Source organism: Felis catus, chromosome E2, assembly GCF_018350175.1.
Source record: "Felis catus isolate Fca126 chromosome E2, F.catus_Fca126_mat1.0, whole genome shotgun sequence".
NCBI classification, from domain to species: domain Eukaryota; kingdom Metazoa; phylum Chordata; class Mammalia; order Carnivora; family Felidae; genus Felis; species Felis catus.
In genome coordinates, this window is record NC_058382.1 from 61,944,132 (window position 1) to 61,966,039 (window position 21,908).

Genomic DNA, 21,908 nt, shown 5'->3' on the forward strand with positions numbered 1-21,908 from the left:
TCAAGAGCAGAAGGTACAGCTGACTTTCTTAACACAGATAAACAGAGACAGAGAAAAAGACAAAATGGACACACAGAGATGTTTTTCCACAATGAAAGACCTAGTGAAAGTCACAGCCAGAGATCTAAGCCAAAGAGATGTAGGTAACATACCTGATACAGATTTGAAAGCAATGATCATAAGGATACTCATTAGAGTTGTGAAATGAGTAGAAGAGTGAGACCCCTGACTAGAGATAAGAAATAGTACAGTAGACATTGAGGACACAGTAAAGGAGAGACACGCTTGCTGGAACTAACAAAGGGACGGAAGAAGCAGAGGAGCAAACCAGTGACCTCGAAGACTGAGTAATGGAAATGAATCACATTGAACCAAAGAGAGAGAACAGAATTCTGCAACGTGAGATGAGACTAAGGGAACTCAGTGACTGCAGCAGAGATAACAATATTGATATTGTAGGAGTCACAGAAGAAAGAGAAAAGGGGGCAGAAAATTTATTTGTGGAAACAATAGCTGAAAAATGCCCTAATTGGGGGAGGAAACAAACGTCCACATCCGGGAGGCTAGAGAATTCACATCGAAATGAACAAAATCAGGCCAACATCCAGACATATTGTAAGCAAACTTGCAAATTACAGTGACAATAAAGAAAAACTCTTAAATGCAGCAACACAAAGAGACCTTCACTTAGAAGGGAAGACCCATAAGGCTAGCTACCAGATTTCTGAACAGATACTTGGCAAGCGAGAAGCAAGTGACATCACATATTCAAAGTGCTGAATGGAAAAATTAGCAGCCAAGAATACTCTATCCAACAAGTCTATCATTCAGAATGGAAGTAGACACAGACTTTCCCAAACAAAAACTAAAGGTGTTTGTACCACTAAACCAGTCCTGCAAGAAATATGAAGAGGGACTCTTTGAGTGGAAAGGAGAGACCAAAAGTGACACTATAGAGGTAAAAGACACAAATCAAGTAAAACATGAATATTTTTGTAAAAAATAGTTAAGGAACTCACAGATATGGATTTGAAATATAATAACATCTACCAAAAACCTAGGGAGGAGAAAATAATGGGTTCCAAGGTAAATGACCATCAGCTTAATATAAACTGCTAAATGCAGAAGAGGTTATATACATAACCCAGCAGTAACCATATATCAGAATCCAGTCACAAATATGCTAAGAATAAAGATAAATAAATTAAAATACTTCACTAAAGAAAATAAGCAAAACATGAAAGACAGACAAGAAAGGATCGGAGAAAATCATTAGAAACCACAAGAAAACAGGTAATATAATGGCAATACATACATACATACATACATAGCAATCATTTCTTTGAAGGTAAATGGAATGAACGCTCCAATCTAGAGACATAGGGTGTAAGAACAGATGAAAAAAAAAACTAGAATAGCAATACTTGTATAGAAAAAATACACTTAAAACAAAGTACATAACAAGAGACAGAGGAGGACGTTATATAACAGTCAAGGGTACAGTCCAAAAGGAGATATAACAACTATAAATATATCCCACAATTAAGTGGGATTTATTCCCAAGCTGCAAGGGTGGTTCAGTATTTGCAAATCAATCAATGTGATACAATATAACAACAGGAGAAAGGACAAGAACCATATGATCAGGGCACCTGGGTGCCTCAATCCTTTAGCAGTCCGACATCAGCTCAGGACATGACCCCATGCCTCGTGAGTTCAAGTCCCACATCGGACTCTGTGCTGAAAGCTCAGAGCCAAGAGCCTCCATCGAACTCTGTGTTTCCCACTCTCTTTCTGCCCCTTCCCTGCTCACACTGTCTCTCTCAAAATTAATAAACGTTAAAAGAAAAGAACCATACGGTCATTTCAATACATGAAGAAAAAGCACTTGACATACTACAACATCCATTCATGATTAAAACCCCCCAAAGTAGGTTTACAGGGAACATACATCAATGCAATAAATGTTTTCTATGAAAACCCTGCAGCTATAATCAACCTTAATGGAGAAAATCTGAGAGCTTTTCCTATAAGGTCAGGGAAAACACAAGGATGTTTACTCTTACCACTTTTAATAAACATAGCATTGGAAGTCCAAGGTACAGCCGGCAGATAAACAAAACGAAACGAAACAAAACAACATAAAGTAAATTAAAGTAAAAGAAAAGAAAAGAAAAGAAAAAAAAAGAAAAGAAAAGAAAAGAAAAGAAAAGAAAAGAAAAGAAAAGAAAAGAAAAGAAAAGAAAAAACTAATCCAAATCTGGAAGTAGTGAATCTTTCACACTTTGCAGATTACATGACACTATATATAGAAAACCCTAAAGAGTCCACCCAATAACTGCTAGAAGTGATAAATGAATACAGCAATGTCACCGGATACAAAATCATTGTACAGAAATCTGTTGCATTTCTAGACAATAACGAAGCAGTAGAGAGAGAAATTAAGAAAACAGTCCCAGCTGGTGAGCGACCTATACTCTGAAAATTATAAAACAGTGATGAAAGAAATACAAGATGACACAAAAAAATGGAAGGATATTCCATACTCATGGATCGGAAGTACAAATTTCATGGAAATGTCTATACTTCCCACAGCAACTGACACAACTAATGCCATCGCCATCAAAATAGCAACAACATTTTTCATAGAACTAGAACGGTCCTAAAATTTGTACAGAACCACAAAAGACCCAAATCTTCAGAGTAAACAACCTTTATGTGAAGTGATAATTATGGATGGAACTATGCCTCTGGATCTTCTGCTCCAAAACACAGTAGTCAGCCTAAGCATTTGAACAAACATTAGACATATCCCAACCAAGGATCATTCTACAAAATGCATTCTACAAACGTACCCTCAAAACTTTGCAGATTATGAAAAATAAGGAAAAATCTAAAAATCGCCATGGCCAAGTGAAGCCGAAGGAGACAGGATGACTGTAATGTGCCAGCTGGGATGAGTCTGGGACAGAAGAGGTTAAAACTGAAGCAATCTGAATACAAATACAAAGTTAGTTAATAGTACCATATCTCTTTGGGATATTGATTGTGATCATGTATCAACTTAGAGGACATCAATAGTCAGAAAACACTCTGATGTATGTGGAGACTCAATAATATCTTCCCAATTTTTCTGGTAACTAGAAACCCACCACGATTGAAAAGATTATTAGTAATCATGGTTTTATGTTTTCAACACCTAATATTATATGACTAGTTCTAGTATTAGTTACTAGTGATGGCCATGTACCTATTCTTGTTGTTCTTACTATTGTGTAATTTAAATAATAACATTCATGGTACAGAAAACTCAATGCATGATATACACTTCATAGAAACATCCACTTTACATATTTTAAGGTAATAACATATGTAGACACCACTGTATTATGTGGTATGTAAATTAAGTGTTTTTCGGATCTGGAATGAACATGTCATTAAATGGCTTTCCATAAAGGCGGTTATCCTAGATAATGAATGATACTCAGATTTTACAGGATGTACTTCACATCATGCCTGAACAGTGTCCAAAAAAGAAAACATACGTACACACGGCCAGATGGATCATTGTGACTGGCTCACTTATTGTAAAGAATCCTTGCTTCAATATTTTCACGCATATTTTTTTAGCAGGAATACAAGAGACTGAAATATTTTCAAATCGAAGAGATGTTCAAAGCCTGGAAGAATGATAGGGTGTTCAAGGGGTTTCAGAAGGAAAAGATGTGACCATGAAGTGGCAGTCACAGGCAAGCAGGTTTCTCTCATCCACTTTGACAGGTTTTCATGAGGGGTTGTCCATCACAGCATGTGATCTGCAAAAGGGTAAGACCCAGAAGTACCAGAGGGAAAGACACGCTTTAGGAAGAGGTGACTTGGAAAGGGTGCTTCTGTGCCTAAGTAATGGCTCAGAAACCTGGCTGGGTGTCCCTCGGTCAAGATTTCAGGAGGCCAGCAGTAACCTAGACTCACAAAGATCTTAGTAACATACATCAATATAATTTAGAGTCACAAAAATCTTAGAGCCACAGAGTTGATCTCCATCTATGATTAGGAGATGGTCACAGATTTACAGGATATGATAATTGGGCCAGCAGTAGATGGCTAAAATATTACTTAGGGTTATGTTTTTAATAAAAAAATTGATGTGAAAAAATATGGGTTTGGAATGTAAAGAAAACTCACGGGACCATCATGGAGTTCCTTACGTTAAGGCCTCATGTCACTAACCCTAAATTCATTCCTGTAGGAATGTAACCTTTAACCAGTCAGCAATGAAATTCCTAGTCATTGCTGGAAATTTAACTGATAGACCCCTGCCATTCCCTCAAGGAGGAAATCTCGCCTAAATAAGGTATTCCATGCCACTAAATTTGTTTTAAGTTTATTTATTTTGAGAGAGAGACAGAGAAAGAGAGCACATGCAAGGGAGGGGCAGGAATAGAGGGAGAGAGAGAAGCCCATGACCACGAGGTCATGATCTGAGCCAGGATCAAGACTCGGACACTTAACCAAGCGATCCAGACCCCGAGAATGTGGAGTTTCAAAGGTTAGCAGGCTTGGCTGGGATACAGCCCTGAGGGCACTGGCCTAATCCTTGAGAGAAGGCAGCAAACTACTTACAGGCAGATGGCATGGAAACAGTGACCTGTACACCGCCTGGTGCAAACAGTGGGGCAATTATACACTCATCATGGAGAGCATCCCTGAGAGGCAGTGTTCACAACAAGGGGACAAAGGAGGTAGGACAGAGGAGGTGTATGGGACCATTTTCCTCCTCTTCCCCACAGCATAAACACAGAGCCATCTGCTGGAAACAATGTCATCCCCACACTGGCTGCCTAAGATGCTTACACCAACCCCACATTCCTGTGCTCTGGTGAGACTGGCCTTCTAGGTCAATCAGGCTTGCCTAAGTCCCAATGGAGGTTTCCCCTTCCCCAGAAGACCAGCGGAAGCTCATGACCACACCACCTCTCTTGACCAGACAGTTCTGCAGAGCTTCACTTCGAGTGGCAGTCATTTCAAGTCTCATTTAAGAAGCAGATCGGAGCTTACCTAGATAAAACTCAGCACATTCTGGCCAAGGACCATACATTGTCCATACAACTGGCCTGAAGGATAGTGCAGCCAGAACACAAAACAGTGTACGCAACACACACCACACATACTCCCTGATGTGTCAGGCCCTGGACACTAGATGACCTCCTTTTCATAAAGCCATTCATCTCACAGGCAGCCAACATAATGAGCGTTTGTAACACAGAGAAGGCAAAAACTCAGCCAAAATGCCAAGACAAGAGGAATGCATCCCAAATGAAAGAACAAGATAAGGTCATGGCCAGAGACATGGAAGGAACACTTCCAAACTCATTCTATGAGGCCAGCTTGGCCTTGAGTCCAAACTGGACAAAGATCCCACCAAAAAGGAAACTACAGACCAATTTCCCTGATGAACCTGGATGCAAAAATTCTCAACAAAAAGTAGCGAACCGGATCCAAGAATACATACAAATAATTATTCACCACAATGAATTGGATTTATTCCTGGGATGCACCACCAATTCAATATCTGCAAATCAACTGATGTGATACATCACATTGATAAAAGAAAGGATAACAAACATATGATCCTCTCAATAGATGCAGAAAGAGCATTTGACACAATGCAGCATCCTTTCTTGATGAAAAAAAAAGCACTCAAAAGGAAGGATAGAGAGGTCTTGTCTGAATATCAGTATGTCCAGATACGAAAGTCCCACAACTAATATCATCTTCAATGAGAAAAACTGAGAGCTTTCCCCCTAAGGTCAGGAACACGACTGGGATGTCCACTCTCACCACCGTTATTCCACAAACTGTTGGAACTCCTAACCTCAGCAAGCAGACAACAAAAGGAAATACAAGGCGTCCAAATTGGCAAGGAGGGTCAAACTTTCCCTCTTCGCAGACGTGATACTTTCCAAGGAAATCCAAAAGACTCCATGGAAAAACCGTTAGGACTGATACTGGAATTCAGGAAAGTCTCAGGATATAAAATCAATATACAGAAGTTGACTGCTTTTCTATACACCAATAATGAGACAGCAGAGAGAAATCAAGGATTGATGTACTTTACAACTGCACTGAAAACCATCAAATACCCAGGGGTAAACAAAACCAAAGAGGTAAAAGATCAGTACACTTAAAACAATAGAGGGGCGACTGGGTGGCTCAGTCGGTTAGTGCCGACTTCGGTTCAGGACATGATCCCGCATTTGTGGGTCTGAGTCCCGTGATGGGCACTGTGCTCACAGCTCGGAGCCTGGAGCCTGCTTCAGAGTCTGTGTCTCCCTCTCTTTCTCTTTCTGCCCCTCCCCTGCTCATGTACTCTCTCTTTCTCTCTCTCTCTCTCTCAAAAATGAACAAAGATAAAAAAAATAAAGGAACAAACCATACAACATCTATGAAAGAAATGGAAGAAACACAAAGAAACGGAAAAACCTTCCATGCTCATGGATGAGAAGAACAAATATTATTAAAATGTCAATACTACCCAAAGCAATCGACACATTCAATGCAATCCCTATCAAAATAACACCAGCATTCCTCACAGAACTAGAACAAACAACCCTAAAATTTGTAGGGAGCCAGAAAAGACCCCAAATCGCCAAAGTCATGTTGAAAAAGAAAACAAAGCTGGAGACATTAAAATCTGGACTTTATGGTGTATTAGAAAACCGCAATCATCAAGACAGTATGGCACGGGCACAAAAACGGACACAGACATCAATGGAACAGAATGGGGAACCCATAAATGGACCCTCAAACATATGGCCGAGTAATCTTTGATAACACTGGAAAGAATATCCAATGGAAAAACAAAAGTCTCTTCAGCAAATGGTACTGGGAAAACTGGACAGTGAGAAGATTGGACCTGGACTATGTTCTTAAACCACACACACAGACACACACACACACACACACACACACACACACACACACAAACACACACACACCTCAAAATGGATGAAAGATATAAATGTAAGAAAGGGACCATCAAAATCCTAGAGGAGAAAACAGACAATCTACCTCCTTGATCCTGGCCACAACAACTTCTTGCTTGTCATGTCTCCAAAGCAAGGGCAATAAAAACAAAAATGAACTATTGGGACCTCAAGATAAAAAGCATCTGCACAGAAGAGGACATAGTCAGCAAAACTGAAAGGCCACTGAATGAAATGGGAGAAGATATTTGCAGGTGACATATCAGATAAAGGGTTAGTATCCAAAATCTGTAAAAAATTATCACACTCAACACCCAAAAACCAAATAATCCGGTGAAGAAATGGGCAAAAGACGTGAACAGACACTTTAAGAAAGATGACATCCAGATTGGTCACACATGAAAAGATACTCAATCTCACTTGTCATCACTGAAATACAAATCGAAACCACAATGAGATATCCCCTCACACCTATCAGAATGGCTAAAATTAACATCTCCGAAAAAGACAGATGTTGGCAAGGATGCAGAGAAAGGGAACGCTTTTGAAATGCTGGTGGGAATGCAAAGTGATGTAGACACTCTGGAAATAGTATGGAGATTTGTCAGAAAAACTAAAAATAGAACTACACTAGGCCCCAGCAATTGCACTACTACGTATTTATCCAAAGGATACACTAACGCTTAGTCCAAGTGGAACATGCACTGCATTGTTTATAGCAACATGATCAACAATAACTAAATTATGCAAAGAGCCCAAATGACCATTGACAGATGAATGGATAAAGAAGATGTGGTATATTCATACAATGGAATATTACTCCGCGGTAAAAAAGAATTAAATCTTGCTATTTGAAACAACATGGATGGAACCAGACTTGATTATGCTAAGCAAAATATGTTAGAGAAAGACACACATCATATGATTTCTCTCATCTGTGGAATTTAATACAACTGATGAACGTAGTGAAAGGAAAGCAAAAAAAAAGAAGATAAAAACAGAGAGGAAGTCAAACGATAAGAGACTCTGAAATACAGAGAAGAAACTCAGGGTTCCAGGAAGGTTACTGAATAGGGGTATGGGCTAAATGGGTGATGGGCATTACGGGCGCACTTGGGATGAGTATTGGGTATATTTTGTACTTGATGGATCTCTAAATTCTACTGCTGAAACTGTATTCCACTATAAAGTAACTAACGTGGGCTTAAATTTAAAAAAAGAAATATTAAAAAGAAGTAAAGAAATGTACTACCAGTCAAAAGAAAAGAATATTTCAATCGGGTTCTTTGAGTGGAAATCTAGGACTAAAAGTGTTACAGACAAGAAAGGATCAGAGAAAACATCAAGAAACAATGGCAAAACAACTAGTAGAATGGCACTCAATATATACCTATTAATAATCACTCTAAATGTACATGGACTAAATGCTCCAATCATAAGACATTGGATAGGGAGTCAGAATGGACAAAACAAACAAACAAACAAACAAACAAACAAAAACAACACCTATCTAGATGCTGCCTACAAAGCTTTATTTGGACTTAAGTCACCTTCAGATTTAAAGTGAGAGAATGAAGAAACATTTATTATGCCAATAATGTCAAAAGAAAGCCAGTAGCAATACTTATATCAGGCAAAATAACCTTTAAAACTGAGACTCTATTTTGGCACACTTTGGGTAAATACCTAATAGTGACATTTCATGAAGCCAGTATTTATAGCAGCATTATCAACAGTAGCCAAATTATAGAGAAAGCCCAAGTATCCATCAACTGATGAAGGTATACAGAAGTTGTCGTGTGTGTGTGTATGTATGTATACGCATATATACATATGTACATATGTATACGTTCATATATACAAACATGTGTATATACAAAGAAATATAACTCAACTTCAAGAAGAATGAAATCTTGCCATTTGCAATGATGTGGATGGAGCTAGCATGTATTATGCTAAGTGAAATATGTCAATCAGAGAAAGACAAATATATGATTTCACTCATGTGGAATTGAAGAAACAAAACAGATGAAAACACGGAAAGGGGGCAGGAAACGAGAAGAGTGGTAACAAACTACATGACTCTCTTAATGTTAGAGAAAAAAAAAAACGAAGATTGATGGAGGGAAATAGGTCAGTGCTGGGCTAGATGTGGGATGAGTATTAAGGAGAGCACTTGTTGTGATGAGCACTGGGTATTGTATGTAAGGGATGAATCACCAAATTCTGCTCCCAAATACGAGAATGCACTGTATGTCAACTATGACTTAAATTAAAATAAATAAATAAATAAATAAATAAATAAATAAATAAATAAATAAAGCTATAACAAGAGATGAAGACGGATGCTATCTCATACTAAAGGGGACAATGAAACAAGAATATCCAATGATTGTAAATTTTGATGCACCCAACATGCGATCACCAAGTATATAAAATATTTAACAACAACCATAAAGGAACTCATTTTTTATAATATAATGATAGTAGAGGACTTTAACACATCGCTCACATGAAAGGACAGAAGCTGTAAACAGAAAATCAACAAGGAAACAATGGCTTTGAATGACACACTGGACCAGATGGGTTTAACAGATATATTTAGAACACTCCATACTAAAATGGCAGAGTACATATTCTTTTCAAGCGCACATGGGACATTCTCCAGAATTGATCATATTCTAGGTCACATATCAGAAGAAGAACAGCAGAAGGAAGGAAGTAATAGAGATTCAGACAGAAATAAGGGATAGTCAAACCAAAAAGACACTAGACAAAATCAATGAAACCAGGGGCTGGTTCTTTGAAAACAGAAATCAACATGAAAACTTCTAGGCAGACTTTTCAGTAAGAAGAGAGAAAGGACTCCAATAAATAAAATCACAAATAAGAAAGGAGAAATAACAGTCCACACCACAAAAATACAGTTAGAAGTTAATATTATGAACAACTATATGCAACAAATTGGACACTCTGAGAAAAATGGACAAATTCCTAGAAACACACAAACTACCAAAACTGAAACAGGAAGATACGTATATTCTGAAAACAGAAAGAAATCAAATCAGTAATAAAAAAAAATCTCCCCCCAACACAAGAGTTCTGGGCCAGATGGTTTAACTGATGAATTCTACCACCCATTTAAGAAAGAGGTAATATGTATTCTCTTCAAATTATTACGAAAAATAAAAAAGAAGGACAACTTATAAATTCATCTTATGAGGCCATCATTACCCTGATACCAAAACGAGATGAAGCTTCCACTAAAACCGAAAAATGGCGGGGTGCCTGTGTGGCTCGGGCTGTTTACTGTCCAACTCTTAATTTCGGATTAGGACATTATCTTGCTGTGCGTGGGTTCGAGCCCCATGTTGGACCCTGCCATGACAGTGTGGGCCATGGCCAGGATTCTCTCTCTCCCTGTCTCTCTGCCCCTCCCTCACTTTTATGTACTCTATCTAGGGAAAGAAATAAGCATTTAAAAATATGTTTAAAAAATTTTTAAATAACACTGCAGCCCAATCGCCTGATGGCTATGTATGCCGAAATTCTTATTAAAATACCTTCAAATTAAAGTCAACAATACATTAATAGAATCATTTGCCATAATCAAGTGGGATATATTCCTAGGCTGCAAGGGTGGTTCCACATTCACAGATCAATCAACATGATGCACCACAGTAATAGAAGAAAGGATAAGAACAATACGATGCTTTCAACAGATGCAGAAAAACTATTTGACAAAATGTCACATCCATTCATGATAAAACCCCTCAGCAAAGTACATTGAGACTCAACCTACCTGCACATAATAAAGGTCATCTAGGAAAAACCCACAGCTCATCTCATCCTCAATGGGGAAAAATTGAAAAATTTTCCTCCAAGGTCAGGGACAAAACAGGAATGACCCGTCTCACCACTGTTTTTCCACATAGTATGGCAAACCCTAACCACAGCACTCAGACAACAAAAAGAAATAAGAGGCATCCAAATCGGCAAGGAAGAAGTAGCACTTTCACTATTTGGAACTGACATGATGTGTTCTATAAAAAACATGAAAGGTTCCCTTAAAAATTGCTAGAATTGATATATGAATTCCACAAGTCACAATATACAGAAATCAAGCTACATAGATGTATGGCATTTCTAACACAAATCATGAATTAACACAGAGAGAAAGTAAGGGATCAATCCCATTGACAGGCTCACAAATACCACAAGAAACCAGGAATAAACCTAACCAAAGAATTGAAAGACGTGTACTCTAAAGTCTATGAAACACTGATGAAAGAAATGGAAGAGGACACAAAGAAATGGAATACATTTCATGTTCATGGATGGGAAGCACAAAATACTGTTAAAATGTCTACACTTCTCAAAACAATCTACACATATAATGAAATCCCTATCACACTAACAAAAACATTTGTGACAGAACAAGAACAAATCATCTCAAAATTTGTATGGAATGACAAAAGTCCCCAAACAGCCAAAACAAACTTGAAGAAGAAAAGCAAAGCTGGAGACATCACAATTCCAGACTTCAGGTAATATTACAAAGCTGTACTGATCAGAACAGCATGGTACTGACAAAACAACAACAAAAAAACACAGAGGCATAGATCAATAGAATAGAAACGCAGAAATGAACTCACACCTATATGGTCAATTAATTCTCAACAAAGCAGGAAAGAACATCCAATGGAAAAAAAGATAGTCTTGGGACACAGGGGTGGCTCAGTCAACAAAGCGTGTGATTGTTAATTCAGCTCAAGTTATGATCTCAGGGCAGTGCAGAGCATGCGTGGGATTCTCTGTCTCCATTTCTCTCTGCCCCTCTTCTGCATGCTCTCTCTCAAAAATAAGTAAATAAACTTTAAAAAAGGCTCCTCAATATATGGTTTTGGGAAAACTGGACAGCATCCTGCAAAACAAAACAAAAACAACAATGGACCACTTTCTTACAACATACACAAAAATAAATCCAACATGGACAAAGACCTATATGTGAAACCGGAAACCATAAAAATCCCAGAGGATAACACGGGTAGTATCTTATTTGACATTGCCTGTGCAAATGTCTTTATAGATATATCTCTAGAGGTAAGGGAAACACAAGCAAAAATAATGAGACTTCATAAAAATTAAAACCTTCCGTCACCTAGGAAATAATCAACAAAACTAAAACACCTACAGAATGATATTTGCAAACGACATCAGATAAAGGGTTAGTGCCCAAAATATATACAGTTATACAGCACCCAAACAATGAGAAATCTGATTAAAAATGGGCAGAAGTCACGAATGGACATTTCCCGAAGGAAGACATATACCTGGCCAAGAGACACATGAAAAAATACTCAACAATACAGATCTTCAGGGAAATACAATTCGAAAGTACAATGAGATAACAAAGCACATCTGTCACAATGACGAAAATCAATGAAGGCTGAAACAGCAGGTGTTGCCAAGGAAGTGGGGAAAGAATAACCCTCTTGCACTGTGGGTAAGAACGCAAACTGGTGCAGCCAGTCTGGAAAACATTATGGAGATTTCTCAAAAAAAAAAAAAAAACTGGAAATAGAAGTACCTTACGATCCAGCAATTTCACTACAAGGTATTTCCACAAAGAATACAAAATCTTCAAAGGGATACATGCACCATGATGTTTACACCAGCATTTTCTACAACAGCCAAATTACAGAAACTATCCAAGCATCCATCAACTGATGAATAAATTGAGATGTAGTCTATGGAATGTAATATTATTAGGCCGTAAAAACATGAAATCTTGTCATTTGCCATGAGCTGGATGGAGCGAGAGAATGTTATCCTGGGTGAAATAAGCCTTTCCGACAAAGACAAATGCCCAATGATTTCATTAACACATGGAAATAAAACAAAACAAAGCGGGGGGTGGGCAGTGACAAACAGACTCTAACTGGGAAACAAACTGAGGGCTTCCAGAACAAGGTGGGGAATGGGTGAAACAGCTGCTGGGGATTAATAAGTGCACCTGGGATGAGCACCAGATGACGTGTGGAAGGGTTGCTCTATATTTTACACCTGAAACTAATACTACACTGTATCTTCACTCACTGCAATTTAAATTAAAGATAACGTACGTTAATGACAGGTATCTACCAGGTTTTCTGTAATTTGCAATCACTTAATTAGGTTGGAAAAATAACCATGAAACTTTTTAAAAAGCATGTATGATGTGGGGGACAGTTTGTGCCCTTACCTTGGTCTCTGGTTCTAGCAGGACTCGGAAAGTGGGTCCCAGCTCATTCTTCTAGGAGTTGCCAAGACGAGCATTTCATGTATTCATGTCCTAACGGAATGCAGCTCCTGTTCTTCTGAATTTCTGTCGGGGTTTCTTCCCGGAAACAAGCCTGAATCTGGAACAAACCATCGACTGCATCGATGAGGTGATGTCGTGGGACTCCGCAATCCACAAGACCTTTAGTAAAATATGTCTTGTTCAAATACTGTCCAGGAAGGGGAGGAATGAAACATGGGAACAGCCCAGAAAATGCAAGGGTCTGTGCATCTCAGCAACTAGCTTGCCCAGGGAAGCCACCCAGCGCCCATTCCTCAGCACTCAGTACAATAAGACAAATTCTCTCTGGCGACTCAGGAGATGCCAAGTTGCTACAAAGCTCCCAAGATCTCCCCTGGGGCGGGCGGCACAACCTGCTGGAAATGCAGCTCTGCTCTCTGTACTCAGGCAGCGGCAGAGGCCCTGAGTACTCTGGGAGCAATCAAAGCCCTTCCTGCTCTCAGGTGCCCTGGGTCAGAAAAGCCGATGGTGCGCCTTCTGCTGGCCATCACTGCCTGGGCAGAGGAACCCGCCTCTCCGGGTCTGTGGTGCTCGAGCTCTCTCTGTTGGCCATCATGGGAATTTTTGCAATGTGCAAGGCCCTGGTCGCTCAGCTGAGACACTGAAGGTGCCTGGGCAACTAAACCTGTTGTCCACATTGGGAAAGGTTTTAATGACAGGGCCTGGGATACAAAGAAATCTTTTCCTCCTCCTTTCTTGTGACTGAAGAAAGAAACCGAATTTATTAACGTAATGACATCATTTGTAATGGTTTAATGCCACTGCACCCTCCAGTGAAGCCAGTGTCCGCGGAACTGCACCCTCCCGGGAACCCAGTGCCCAGGGCACTATAGCATCCAGTGAACAAAGTGCCTGCGGCACCGCAGCCTACCATGAACACAGTGCCCACGGCTCTGCAGCCTCCAGTGAAGCCAGTGCCTGCCTTACGGCATTCCCCATTGAACCTTTGGTCCGCAGCACTGCAGCCGCCAGTAAAGCCATTGCCCACAGCATTGCGGCCACAAGTGAAACCCGTGCCCACAGGACTGAAGCCTCCAGTTATCCCAGTGATCCGTGCACTGGAGTCTGCAGGGAACCCAGTACCCACAGCACTGCACCCTGCAGTGAACCCAGTTCCGACTGCACTGCAGGTTCCAAGGATCCCAGTGCCCATGGCACTTCAGCCTCCAGTGAACAAAGTGGCTGGGGCAATGCACCCTCCAGTGAAATCAGTGCCCGTGGCACTGCAGCCTGCAGTGAACCCAGGGCCTCTGGGTCTCTACCCTCCAGTAAAGCCAGTGTCCCTGACACTGCACCCTGCAGTGAACCCAGTGCCCACGGCACTATTCCACCCCGGGGAAAAAGTGCCTGCGACACTGCAGCCTGCTGTGAACCCAGTGCCCGCGGCTCTGCAGCCTCCATTGATGCCAGTGCACGCCGTACTGCACTCTGCAGTGAACCTTGGGTCTGCGGCACTTGAGCCACGAGTAAAGCCAGTGCCCGCGGCATTGCAGCCTCCAGTGAAACACGTGCCAACTGCACTGCAGCCTCCAGTTATCAAAGTGATCCGTGCACTACAGTCTGCATTGAACCCAGTGCCTACAGCACTGCACCCTGCAGTGAACCCAATTCTGACTGCACTGCAGGTTCCAGGGATCCCAGTGCATATGGCACTACAGCCTCCAGTGAACAAAGTGTCCGCGGCACAGCATCCTGCAGTGAACCCAGTGGCACAGCACTGCAGCCTGCAGTGAACCCAGTGCCTGCGTGTCTCTACACTCCAGTGAAGCCAGTGTCCTTGGCACTGCACGCTCCAATGAAGCCAGGGCCCGCGGAACTTTACCTTCCAGTGAACCAAGGATCCCCGCCAATGCAGGCTCCAGTGAAGCTTGTGCCCGCGACACTGCACCCTCCTGTGAACCAAGTGTCTGCGCCACTGCACCTTCCAGTGAACCCAGTGACCGCTGCAGTGGAGCCTCCAGTGAAGCCAGTGCCTGTGGCACTGCAGGCACCACTGAAACCAGTTCGTGCAGCACTGCAGACTGCAGTGAACGCAGTGCCCGCGGCACTGCAGCCTCCAGTGAACCCAGTGCCCAGGGCACTAGACCATCCAGTGAACCATGTGCCCATGTAACTGCAGACTGCTATGAACCCAGTGCTTGCAGCTCTGCAATCTCCATTGAAGCCAGTGCCTGCTGTACTGCACTCTCGAGTGAACACAGGGTCGCGGCACTGCAGCCCCCAGTAAAGCCAGTGCCCGCGGCATTGCAGCCCCCAGTGAAACACGTGCCAACTGCACTGCAGCCTCCAGTTGTCAAAGTGATCCATGCACTGCAGTCTGCAGTGAACCCAGTGCCCACATCACTGCACACTGCAGTGAACCAAGTTCTGACTGCACTGCAGGTTCCAGGGATCCCAGTGCATATGGCACTGCAGCCTCCAGTGAACAAAGTGTCCACGGCACTGCACCCTCCAAAGAACCCAGTGCACACGCCACGGCACCCTGCAGTGAACCCAGTGGCACAGCACTGCAGCCTGCAGTGCACTCAGTGCCTGCGGGTCTCTACACTCCAGTGAAGCCAGTGTCCTTGGCACTGCACGCTCCAGTGAAGCCAGTGCCCACGGAACTGCACCTTCCCGTGAACCAAGGGTCCCCGCCAATGCAGGCTCAATTGAAGCCAGTGCCCGCGGCACTGCACCTTACTGTGAACCAAGTGTCTATGCCACTGCACCTTCCAGTGAACCAAGTTCCCGCTGCACTGGAGCCTCCAGTGAACCCAGTGACCGCTGTAGTGGAGCGTCCAGTGAAGCCAGTGCCCGCAGCACTGCAGGCACCACTGAAAACAGTTCCCGTGGCACTGCAGCCTGCAGTGAACTCAGTTCCCACGGCACTGCAGCCTCCAGTGAACCCAGTGGCCAGGGCACTAGAACATCCTGTGAACAAAGTGCCCGCGCAACTGCAGCCTGCTATGAACCCGGTGCCCGCGGCTCTGCAACCTCTATTGAATCCAGTGCCTGCCGTACTGCACTCTCGAGTGAACCTAGGGTGCACGGCACTGCAGCCCCCAGTAAAGTCAGTGGCACGGCATTGCAGCATCCAGGGAAACCCCTGCCCACTGAACTGGAGCCTCCAGTTATCCCAGTGATCCGTTCACTGCAGTCTGCAGTGAACCCAGTGCCCACAGCACTGCACCCTGCAATGAACCCAGTTCCGAGTGCCCTACAGGTTCCAGGGATCCCAGTGCGCATGGCACTGCAGCCTCCAGTGAGCAAATGCCCACGGCAATGCACCCTCCAGGGAACCCATTGACCGCGACACTGCAGCCTGCAGTGAACCCAGGGCCTGCGGGTCTCTACCCTCCAGTGAAGCCAGTGAGCCGGGCACTGCACCCTCCAGTGAAGCCAGTGCCCACGGCACTACACCATCCCGTGAAAAAAGTGCCTGCGACACTGCAGCCTGCTATGAATCCAGTGCCCGCGGCTCTGCAGACTCCAATGAAGCCAGTGCCCGCCGTACTGCACTCTCCATTGAACCTTGGGTCCTCGGCACTGCAGCCGCCATTAAAGCCAGTGCCGGCGGCATTGTGGCCTCAAGTGAAACCCGTGCCCACAGCACTGCAGCCTCCAGATTTCCCAGTGAACCGTGCAATGACGTCTGCAGTGAACCCAGTGCCCACAGCACTGCACCCTGCAGTGAACCTAGTTCCGACTGCACTGCAGGTTCCAACTATCCCAGTGCCCATGGCACTTCAGCCTCCAGTGAACAAAGTGCCTGGGGCAATGCACCCTCCAGTGAACCCAGTGCCCGCGGCACTGCAGCCTGCAGTGAACCCAGGGCCTGCGGGATTCTACCCTCCAGTGAAGCCAGTGTCCCTGCCACTGCACCCTCCGGTGAACACACTGCCCATGGCACTACACCATCCAGTGAACAAAGTGCCCGCAGCACTGCACCATGCAGCGAACCCAATTCCCGCTTCTATGCAGCCTGCAGTGAACACAGTGCCTGCAGCACTGCAGCCTCCTGTGAACCCAGATCCCACGGCACTGGAGCCTCCAGTAAACACAGTTCCTGCAGCACTGCACCCGCCAGTGAATGCAGTGCATGCCGCACCGTAGCCTACTCGGTACCCAGTGCGCGCGGCACTGAACCATGCAGTGAAACCAGTTGCAGCTTGTATGCAGACTCCAGTGAACACATGGCTCGTAGCACTGCAGCCTCCAGTGAACCCAGATCTGGCGGCAATGCCCACTCAAGGGAACCCAATACCTGTGACACTGCCCCCTCCAGTGAACACAGTGTCCGTGGCACTGCACCCTCCAGTGAAGCCAGTGTCCATGGCTCTGCACCCTCCAGGGAACCCAGGGCCCAGGGCACTACAGCATCCAGTGAACAAAGTGCATGGGTCACTGCAACCTGCTATGAACCCAGTGCCCACGGCTCTGCAGCCTCCAGTGAATCCAGTGCATGCTGTACTGCATTCTTCATTGAACCTTCGGTCCGCAGCACTGCAGCCACCAGTAAAGCCATTGCCCACGGCATTGTGGCCACAAGTGAAACCCGTGCCCACAGCACTGCAGCCTCCAGTTATCCCAGTGATCCGTGCACTGGAGTCTGCAGTGAACCCAGTGCCCACAGCACTGCACCCTGCAGTGAACCCAGTTCTGACTACACTGCAGGTTCCAAGGATCCCAGTGCCCATGGAACTTCAACCTCCAGTGAACAAAGTGCCTGGGGCAATGCACCCTCCAGTGAACCTAGTGCCCGCGGCACTGCAGCCTGCAGGGAACCCAGTGGCACATCACTGCAGCCTGCAGTGCACCCAGTCCTGCGGGTCTCTACAATCGAGTGAAGCCAGTGTCCTTTGCACTGCACACTCCAGTGAAGCCAGGGACCGCGGAACTGCACCTTCTAGTGAACCAAGGGTCCCTGCCAATGCAGGCTCATATGAAGCCTGTGCCCGCGGCACTGCATCCCCCTGTGAACCACGTGTACGTGCCACTGCACCTTCCAGGGAAGCCAGTCCCCGCTGCACTGGAGCCTCCAGTGAAACCAGTACCCGTGGCACTGCAGGCACCACTGAAACCAGTTCCCACAGCACTGCACCCTGCAGTGAACCCAGTACCCGCGGCACTGTAGCCTCCAGTGAACCCAGTGCCCAGGGCACTAGACCATCCAGTGAACAACCTGCCCGCGCAACTGCAGCCTGCTATGAACCCAGTGCCCACTGTACTGCACTCTCGAGTGAACCTAGGGTGTGCGGCACGCAGCCCCCAGTAAAGCCAGTGCCCCCGGGATTGCAGCATCCAGGGAAATCCCTGCCCACTGAACTGGAGCCTCCAGTTATCCCAGTGATCCGTTCACTGCAGTCTACAGTGAACCCAGTACCCACAGCACTGCACCCTGTAGGGAATCCAGTTCCGGCTGCACTGCAGGTTCCAGGGATCCCAGGGCACATGGCACTGCAGCCTCCTTTGAACAAAGTGCCCCTGGCAATGCACCCTCCAATGAACCCATTGACCGGGGCACTGCAGCCTGAAGTGAACCCAGGGCCTGCGGGTCTCTACACTCCAATGAAGCCAGTGAGCCTGGCACTGCACACTCCAGTGAAGCCAGTGCCCATGGCACTACACCATCCTGTGAACAAAGTGCCTGCGACACTGCAGCCTGCTATGAATCCAGTGCCCGTGGCTCTGCAGCCTCCATTGAAGTCAGTGCCAGCCGTAATGCACTCACCATTGAACCTTGGGTCCTAGGCACTGCAGCCGCCATTAAAGCCAGTGTCCGCGGCATTGCGGCCTCAAATGAAATCCGTGCCCACATCACTGCAGCCTCCAGTTTTCCCAGTGAACCGCGCAATGAAGTCTGCAGTGAACCCAGTGCCCTTGGCACTGCACCCTGCAGTGAACCTAGTTCCGACTGCACTGCAGGTTCCAACTATCCCAGTGCCCATGGCACATCAGCGTCCAGTGAACAAACTGCCTAGGGCAATGCACCCTCCAGTGAACCCAGTGCACGCGGCACTGCAGCCTGCAGTGAACCCAGGGCCTCCGGGTCTCTACTCTCCAGTAAAGCCAGTGTCCCTGGCACTGCACCCTCCAGTGAACCCAGTGCCCACGGCACTACACCACCCCGGGAACAAAGTGCCTGCGACACTGAAGCCTGCTATGAACCCAGTGCCCTCGGCTCTGCAGCCTCCATTGATGGCAGTGCACACCGTACTGCATTGTGCAGTGAACCTTGGGTCCGCGACAGTGGAGCCGCAAGTAAACCAGTGCCCGCGCATTGCAACCTCCAGTGAAACACGTGCCAACTGCACTGCAGCCTCCAGTGATCCCAGTGATCCGTGAACTACAGTCTGCAGTGAACCCAGTGCCCACAGCACTGCACACTGCAGTGAACCCAGTTCCTACTGCACTGCAGGTTCCAAGGATCCCAGTGCCCATGGCATTTCAGCCTCCAGTGAACAAAGTGCCTGGGGCAATGCACCCTCCATTGAACCCAGTGCCCACGGCACTGCACCCTCCAGTGAAGCCAGTGTCCGCGGAACTGCACCCTTCAGGGAACCCATTGCCCAGGGCACTAGAGCATCCAGTGAACAAAGTGCCGCAGCACTGCACCATGCAGTGAATCCAGTTCCTGCTTCTATGCAGCCTGCAGTGAACACAGTGCCCGCAGCACTGCAGCCTCCAGGGAAACCCAGAACCCACGGCACTGGAGCCTCCAGTGAACTCACTTCCCGCAGCACTGCACCTGCCAGTGAATGCAGTGCATGCCGCACTGTAGCCTCCTGTGTACCCAGTGCCCGCGGCACTGCACCATGCACTGAAACCAGTTCCAGCATGTATGCAGCCTCCAGTGAACACATTGCCCGTAGCACTGCAGCTTCCAGTGAACCGAGATCAGGCGGCAATGCCCCCTCCAAGGTACCCAATGCCTTCGACACTGCCCCCTCCAGTGAACACAGTGTCCGTGGCACCGCACCCTTCAGTGAAGCCAGTGTCCGCGGAACTGCACCCTCCAGGGAAACCAGTGCCCAGGGCACTACAGCCTCCAATGGACAAAGTGCCTTTGGCACTGCAGCCTCCAGTGAAGAAAGTGTCCGCGGCACTGCACCCTCCAGTGAACCTGGTGCCCGCAGCACGGCACCCTGCCGTGAACCCAGTGGCACAGCACTGCAGCCTGCAGTGCACCCAGTGCCTGCAGGTCTCTACAATCGAGTGAAGCCAGTGTCCTTGGCACTGCACGCTCCAGTGAAGCCAGGGCCCGTGGAACTTCACCTTCCAGTGAACCAAGGGTCCCCGCCAATGCAGGTTCCAGTGAAGCCTGTGCCTGCGACACTGCACCCTCCTGTGAACCAAGTGTCCGTGGCACTGCACCCTCCAGTGAAGCCAGTGTCCGTGGAACTGCACCCTTCAGGGAACCCAGAGCCCAGGGCACTACAGAATCCAGTGAACAAAGTGCTTGCGGCACTGCGGCCTGTTATGAACCCAGTGCGCACGGCTCTGCAGCCTCCAGTGAAGCCAGTCCCTTCCGTACTGCATTCTCCATTGAAGTTTCGGTCCGCAGCACTGCAGGCGCCAGTAAAGCCAGTGCCCACGGCATTACGGCCTCAAGTGAAACCCATGCCCACAGCACTGAAGCCTCCAGTTATCCCAGTGATCCGTGCACTGGAGTCTGCAGTGAACCCAGTGGCCTTGGCACTGCACCCTGCAGTGAACCCAGTTCCGACTGCACTGCAGGTTCCAAGGATCCCAGTGCCCATGGCACTTCAGCCTCCAGTGAACAAAGTGCCTGGGGCAATGCACCCTCCAGTGAACCTAGTGCCCGCGGCACTGCAGCCTGCAGTGAACCCAGGGCCTCCGGGTCTCTACCCTCCAGTAAAGCCAGTGTCCCTGGCACTGACCCTCCAGTGAACCCAGTGCCCATGGCACTACACCACCCCGGGAACAAAGTGCCTGCGACACTGAAGCCTGCTATGAACCCAGTGCCCTCGGCTCTGCAGCCTCCATTGATGCCAGTGCACGCCATACTGCATTGTGCAGTGAACCTTGGGTCCGCGGTACTGGAGCCGCGAGTAAAGCCAGTGCCCACGGCATTGCAGCCTCCAGTGTACACGTGCCAACTGCACTGCAGCCTCCAGTTATCCCAGTGATCATGAACTGCAGTCTGCAGTGTACCCAGTGCCCACAGCACTGCACCCTGCAGTGAACCCAGTTCTGACTGCACTGCAGGTTCCAGGGATCCCAGTGCATATGGCACTGCAGCCTCCAGTGAACAAAGTGCCCGCGGCACTGCACCCTCCAGTGAGCCTGGTGCCCGCGGCACGGCACCCTGCAGTGAACCAAGTGGCACAGCACTGCAGCATGCAGTGCACCCAGTGCCTGCAGGTCTCTACAATCGAGTGAAGCCAGTGTCCTTGGCACTGCACGCTCCAGTGAAGCCAGGGCCCGTGGAACTTCACCTTCCAGTGAACCAAGGGTCCCCGCCAATGCAGGTTCCAGTGAAGCCTGTGCCTGCGACACTGCACCCTCCTGTGAACCAAGTGTCCGTGGCACTGCACCCTCCAGTGAAGCCAGTGTCCGTGGAACTGCACCCTTCA

General features: G+C 46.3%; 1 long non-coding RNA gene across 18 annotated transcripts in view; it reads right to left on the reverse strand.

Moving 5' to 3' along the window:
* The window catches only part of LOC123382239, a 65,946-nt gene that overhangs the window by 29,188 nt on the left and 14,850 nt on the right, over positions 1–21,908 (reverse strand). For 5 of the 18 annotated variants that reach the window (XR_006590303.1, XR_006590306.1, XR_006590299.1 and 2 more), the window contains exon 1: positions 13,231–14,219. This is a non-coding gene — a long non-coding RNA (uncharacterized LOC123382239). Of the gene's footprint in view, positions 1–13,230; positions 14,236–21,908 lie in introns of those variants that run through there. The other 13 variants (XR_006590311.1, XR_006590308.1, XR_006590304.1 and 10 more) reach the window with 11 other exon arrangements.